Source organism: Bubalus bubalis, chromosome 19 (assembly GCF_019923935.1).
Source record: "Bubalus bubalis isolate 160015118507 breed Murrah chromosome 19, NDDB_SH_1, whole genome shotgun sequence".
NCBI lineage: Eukaryota > Metazoa > Chordata > Mammalia > Artiodactyla > Bovidae > Bubalus > Bubalus bubalis.
Window position 1 is genome coordinate 36245063 of NC_059175.1, and position 7564 is coordinate 36252626.

The following is a 7564-nucleotide window of genomic DNA, read 5'->3' on the forward strand; positions in this document are numbered from 1 at the left end:
CACTAATGGGTGTATTATATTCTTAAATGTTGCTAGAAGAGTAAATCTTATATGTTCTCACCACAAAAAAAGAATTGGTAATAAAAACACAATCTGAACTATTCTGGAAGAGCTCAGAAATGGTTTCCCTAATGAGGTAATGAGGTCATTCTAGCTGAGCTCCCTGCACGAGCAGCATATCTAGTAAGTTTTCTCCAGTCTCTTCCGGATCATTCTGCCATTGCCCTGGGATGGTAGAGAAACAATCCATGGGAAAAGCCACCCTGTGTTGGAGACACAGCAAGCAGAGGCGGTGCGTCACAAGGGTTGCAGGATGCAGCCTTCCAATTCTCCTTTGTTTTCTGAGTATAAGCAGATGTTAGAGACTTGTCTCATTATCTTGGGATACTGTATAATATTATTATGGTGTCAGGCTATTAGAGGCTACAAACACTATATAACAACAGCTTTAATTGAGGCTTAGAGCTGCATTGTAAATATGTAACCTTACTTGGGGGTGTTTGCAAATGCTTTCTGGAAACAGTTAAAAAAGATGTTTTCAATTGTTCGAACAACAGCTTTCTCTGCCAAGATCAAGTAAAAGCTTCTGAAGATATGGGCACCATAAACACATTTCTTAAGACTTCAATTTTTTTTTTTTCCCAGAAGCACAGCAAATCTGTGAGCCAAAAAGCCTCATGCATGCCACTTCCTGGACTGTTCCAGGCGAAAACTAATGAAACACTGCAAAAGTTACACTCAGATCTACTGTGATCTCACAGCCACAGAATTCCACTCTTACTTTGAAGTTACTTTATTATGATAATAATTATCTGTCCATGAGTCTGGTCCTGGCACTGGCCTATCCCCAGGGATGGAGATTTGGGTGCATGTAACAACAGCCCACCTTCAGCAAGGAAGCTCCTGACACAGAAGGCTAACCATCAATCTTACCTGACGTACTTGTCACCATACATACAAAGTGACCGGTCTTGAGCTCCTCGGAGTATTACAGCTCTCAAACATTTGGTGGAGGCACATTATGATTCCGACGTATAGGATAAAAGACAGAAAAACCTGGGTCATATGAGATTGGTTCCAGGCAGAAACTGTTAAACACACACACACACACACACACAGCCTGAGTCTCCTTTACTGGACAGAGTAAAAGAAAACAGAAACTGAACATTTTGAAATGTACATTCAGAACAGAATACTGAGTCCAGAGGCAAATTATCCAGGCTGTAGATTATGCAGGCCACTTGGTCCAAAGTCTGATACCAAAGAATTGGTATCTGACTCCAGTGGGTTTTCTTTTTTTATGACTTGTTAGCATGTGCACAAGAAAGGGACAAGTTTAGCATTTTGTTGCTTGTCGGTGACAATGATCTAAAGTGTAAGGACAGATGACCAACAGGCACCTGAAAAGATGCTGAACATCACTAATGATTAGGAAAATGCAAAGTACAATGAAATAGTTTTGTGCGCCTCACACTGGTCAGAATGGCCACCATCAAAAAGTCTACAAATAATAAGCACTGAAGAGGGTGTGGAGAAAAAGGAACCCTCATACACTGTGGATGAGAATGAAAATTGGTACAGCCACTATGGAGAACAGTAGGAAGGTTCCTAAAAAACTAAAACCGAAGGCACCATATGTTCCAGCAATCCCATTCTTGAGCATATAGCTAGAAAAGACAAAAGCTCTAATTCAAAAAGATAGATGCACATCAATGTTCACAGAAGCACTATTTACAGGAGCCAAGACACTGAAGCAACCTAAACATCCATCAACAGAATAATGGGTAAGAAAAGATGTAGTACTTATATACAATGGAATATTACTCAGGCATAAAAAAGAATGAAATAATGCCATTTGTACCAATATGGATAGAGCTATAGATTATCATACTAATTGAAGTCAGTCAAAGAAAGAAAGACAAATATCATGATATCACTTATATATGGAATCCAAGATAATGATATAAATGAACTTATTTACAAGACAGAAACAGACTCAGAGACCTAGAAAATAAACTTATGGTTGCCAAAGAGGAAAGGGTTGTTATTGTTGTTCAGCTGCTCAGTTGTGTCTGACTCTTTGCAACCCCATGGACTGCAGCATGCTGGGCTTCCCTGTCCTTCACTATGTCCAGGAGTTTACTCAAACTCATGTTCATTGAGTTGATGATGCCATCCAACCATCTCATTCTCTGTCGCCCCCTTCTCCTCCCACCCTCAATCTTTCCCAGCATCTGGGTCTTTTTCAATGAGCGGGTTCTTCACATTAGGTGACAAAAGTACTGGAGCTTCAGCTTCAGCATCAGTCCTTCCAATGAATATTCACGGTTGATTTCCTTTAGAATTGACTGGTTTGACCTCCTTGCAGTCCAAGGGACTCTCAAGAGTCTACTCCTTGATAAATGAGTTCAAAAGCATCAATTCTTCAGTGCTCAGTCTTCTTTATGGTCCAACTCTCACATCCACACATGGGGGGGGGGTGGTGATAAATTACGAGTTTGGGATTAACAGATGTACACCATTATATACAAAGTAGATAAATAACAAGGACCTACTGTATAGCACAGGAAACTATATTCAATATCTTATAATAATCTACAAAGGAAAAGAATCTGAAAGAGAACATATACATAGATATATATGTTCAGTTCAGTCGCTCAGTCATGTCCGACTCTTTGCAACCCCATGAACCACAGCACGCCAGGCCTCCCTGTCCATCACCAACTCCCGGAGTCCACCCACACCCATGTCCATCGAGTCAATGATGCCATCCAGCCATCTCACCCTCTGTCGTCCCCTCTCCTGCTGCCCTCAGTCCCCCCAGCATCAGGGTCTTTGTATGTATGTACAACCTGAATCCCCTTGCTATGCAGCTGCAAATGCACAGCATTGTAAAGCAGCCGTACTTCAGCGGCTCCTCGGACACTGGGCCTGCCAACATCATCAGAGCAGCTGCTCTGCTGCCCCTGTGACACTGGAGCAGAGAGGAAGCAACTACTTCTATACTCAGTGCTCATAACAGTGAGTGCTAAGTATGGTTTATAGCCAGACATTGCTGAGAGAAAAAAAAAAAATAACAAAAAATTTTAAAAATCTATACTTCAATTCAAAAAATCATAAAATTTTAAAAAAGCATGAATGCTAGTCCAGATTGAGATGTGCTATTTAAGATTAAATTCACATTGGATTTAATATAAAAATGTAAAATATTCATTAATTATTTTTATGTCAATTGAATGTTGAAGTGATCATATTTTGAAGATACTGGAATAAGTAAAATAAGTTATTAATATTAAAACTAAAAAAAGTTGTATGGAAAACCCAAGGAGTGGGGGATTATAAAATCTCAATAATAAAGACCCTGGAGTCTAGAATTTAGGATTATTCTATCATTATTATCTTTCTAAAGAAATTAACAATGAACAATGACTGGAGGCTGTGTTTAAATAACTTATTCCATTATAACCCCTCAGCAGGGGGTGGGGAACAAGTGAGAGCTAAATATTAGTTATTATCATATAACTATGCAGCAGTATTTGCCATGAAATTACTATTTACCTAAATAAAACTGTACTGCTTTGAAAAATCTATACTACAAATACCGTAAGTTCATTTAAGGGTATTCTCCCACTCTATCCTAGAACCTAGAAATAAGTCTGGTTTAATGAAATGTTTACTGTATTAAATAGATGAGATTTAGCCAGTGTGGTTTTCATTTATCTTCCTTTTCTATGACCAAAACTGAAGTATATAAACAGGATTTTACTGGAAAAGTACCTTTGGCAAGAAAAAGGGGATACCCAACACTTTGTGTGGTCCACATTTTCTCTGTCACATTCCTTTCTTCCCAGTTAATATTACTTAGGTTTCTAAATTAATTTTTTATAATTCTCCTTGAGGCACAAAACTGAAATTTGGACCAAAAGCAAGCCAAGATGGATGAGATTTCATGGCAATATTTTTTTTTAATAGTGATTATAAACATGGCCAGACTGAGGTTCATAATCTTGGCTCTGCCACTGACCATGATACTGCACGAGATTCTTACCTTCTCTGAGCCTTGGTATCCACATCTACTAAATGAGTGTGATATCATCAGCTTCACGAGAGTTATTGAAGGGATAGAGAGAGATCATTTGTGCTTATATTTGTCACTAATACAGCCATGTAGCATTTTACTCGGAGAAGGCAATGGCACCCCACTCCAGTACTCTTGCCTGGAAAATCCCATGGACGGAGGAGCCTGGTGGGCTGCAGTCCATGGGGTCACTCAGAGTCGGGCACAACTGAGCGACTTGACTTTCACTTTTCACTTTCATGCATTGGAGAAGGAAATGGCAACCCACTCCAGTGTTCTTGCCTGGAGAATCCCAGGGACAGGGGAGCCTGGTGGGCTGCTGTCTATGGGGTCGCACAGAGTTGGACATGACTGAAGCAATATAGCAGCAGCAGCATTTTACTTAACATGGTGAATAGTGCCAAACACTACTATAAGTGAAATAAATTTAAAAACTAGGATTTGAACCCCAGGTAGCCTGGTTCTGAATCCTAGAGCTTCAATCACTGTTCTGAGCAGCTTCCATATACACATATGCACTCAAACGGGGAAATATAAACAGTAGTGATTATTGCTACAATTAAGATTATATCTGCTAGCTATCACTGTATAACAAAACGTCTCAAAGGACAGTGGTTTAAAGTAACTATAATTTAGTATTTCTCACTAGTCTATATGTCAGTGGGTAGTTTTGCTGATCTCCGTGCTTGGCTGATCTTGGCTAGACTTTCTTATGAGTCTATGGACAGCACAGATTGGCTAGAGGCTGACTGGTCTTGGATAGCCGAAGGTCACTGGGCAGGTGACCTGAATCTTTCCTATGCATATTTTACAATCTTTTAGTGGGCTAGCATTGGTCATGTTCTCAAGGTTATGGCAGAGATTCAACAGCAAAACTGAGTCCAGTGCACACTTCATACCACATTTATTAATATCCCATTGGCCAAAGCAAGTCATGTGGCTGACCACAGAGTCAAGAGCTGGAACAAAATGCCCCTCCCCAAATAGGAGGAGTGGAAACTTGGGGCTTTCAATGCAATCCATTGCAGAAATACTCAGAATCACAGGGGCAGCAGAATTAAACCTGAAAATGAATTATTTAAACAAATATGCTATCAAAAACCTACATGAAACCATGAAGAATAAATATACCTAAAATTGTCTTATGATTTATAAAACACAATATTAAGTTAAATTATTAACATTTGATTAGGACTCCAACATAAGTGATACCACATGTATTTTTACATATAACTCTCATAATACATCAGAGAAGACAGGGCAGAGTTTCAGGAGCCAACTTCCCTTCAGTTTATTTTTACAACACAGATTATAATAGTGAAAACTGGCAAATTTTGTAATATGCCTTATTAAGAGGGAGCAAACTGGTTATAATGAGAATCAACTGTATTGATCATAATGATGGTTGTGATGGCTTCAAATTCAATTTGTAAAATATTTCATCAAAGAATTTCAATGTGGTATTTCTGGGTTAAAAGCCAAGATAGTGTTTTATGATACTAGGTAAAATGATTTTGCGGTTAACATGAGTATAGCTCTAAAATACACAGTAGAACTTTTTTATTTGTGTAGATGGCATTTAGAGATAAGAATAATCATCATGCTATTTCTCCTGTATAGCAAAAGGAGATATAACATACATACTCTGAGCAAGAGGAAGATTCTTCAACAAGAAATATTTGAATGTGTGGTGTAGACACCACTTATAAGATGCATAGGCTTGAATAAACCACTTACCCTCTCTGTGCCTTAGTGTTCTCATCTGTAAAAGGGAAGTAATAATAGTGCTTATTTCACAGGGCTGTTAAGAATCCACCAAGTTTGTCCTTTCTTTTCATGATTATTCTTGAGTTAGTATTTGTTGAAATAATAATTAAAATAAGAATAAATATATTCTTGAAATTTTTCATTATTCTCTTAATTTCCATATGAATCACATGACTGATTTTTCCATTTCTACAGCATTGTACTATTTTTTTTTAATTTAAAAAAATTCTGGCCATGCAAAGTGGCTTATAGGATCTTAGTTCCCCAACCACAGATCAAACTGGTGTCCCCTGCAGTACAAGGGTAAGGTCCTAACCACTGGGCTGCCAGGGTATTCCCTTAGTCCCTTTGATTAAGCAAATTATATATAGAATTTGGGCTTTCCAGGTGGTTCAGTGGTAAAGAATCCACCTGCCAATGCAGGAGATGCGCGTTTGATCCCTGGGTCAGGATGAGCCCATGGAGGAGGGTATGGTAACCCACTCCAATATCCTTGCCTGGAGAATCCCATGGACAGAGGAGCCTGGAGAGGACACAGTCCATGGGGTCACAGAGAGAAAGACACAACTGAGCTGCACAAGCATGAGCCCGTATATAGAATTTAAATGAACCAAATTGTATTTGCATTTTACAGAATCTAAAGCCTCCAATTAAGATGTACAGATGGGAGTCTTCCATATATCAGCCATCTTCTGTGGAGGTACAATATCATCGCCTAACTTTGCTGCGGCTGCTGCTAAGTCGCTTCAGTCGTGTCCGACTCTGTGCGACCCCATAGACGGCAGCCCACCAGGCTCCCCCGTCCCTGGGATTCTCCAGGCAAGAATACTGGCTTGGGTTGCCATTTCCTTCTCCAATGCAGGAAAGTGAAAAGTGAAAGTGAAGTCTCTCAGTTGAGTCCGACTCTTCGCGACCCCATGGACTACAACCCTACCAGGCTCCTCCAACCATGGGATTTTCCAGGCAAGAGTACCGGAGTGGGGTGCCTAGCTTTAGGGGACACTAAATAACCAAACTAAAGGGAAAGGGATGAAGAGTTTCAGAGAACTGAGTAATCAGGGACTTTCTAGATACTATGGAAATGCCTAGGACTATGATGGGCTCAGAAATGATGAGAATTGAAGGGTCATAGGAGAATTGAGAGAGGTGATGTAATCGAGAAGGACATGGTTTACATGGAGACCACAGGAATCAAACAATTCCTACCATGCCACCCTATGCCATTCAGTTAGGTTCCCTTTCCATACACTTCCCTCCAGGATTTTTAAACTCAGCCTGTTGGAGGATTTTCTCTTGGTTAATAAACCTCTAGATAGTAATGGAAAATAATGTCTGCCTTATAATAAATGTTTGCTAGAACATATTTGGAGAGTATACTGTAGTAGCCCTCCTTTTTTAAGATTATATGCGATGCATGAAAAAGTACTATAGAAACTCTAACACATATGAGGCAAGACCAAGAACAAAGGCACTTTGAGAATTCGTGTGGCACCTATTCGGAGAAGGCGATGGCACCCCACTTCAGTACTCTTGCTCAGAAAATCCCATGGATGGAGGAGCCTGGTAGGCTGCAGTCTATGGGGTCGCCAAGAGTCGGACACGACTTCACTTTCACTTTCACTTTTCACTTTTCACTTTTATGCATTGGAAAAGGAAATGGCAACCCACTCCAGTGTTCTTGCCTAGAGAATCCCAGGGACAGGGGAGCCTGGTGGGCTG

The 7564-nt window shown here is 39.9% G+C and overlaps 1 non-coding gene across 1 annotated transcript; it reads left to right on the plus strand.

Annotated features, from left to right (window-relative positions):
- The first annotated feature begins 2919 nt into the window (after positions 1–2919).
- On the plus strand, positions 2920–3055 carry LOC112580744. Its single transcript, XR_003105080.1, has one exon. It is a non-coding gene; the product is annotated as a small nucleolar RNA SNORA43 (small nucleolar RNA).
- Positions 3056–7564: the final 4509 nt, after the last annotated feature.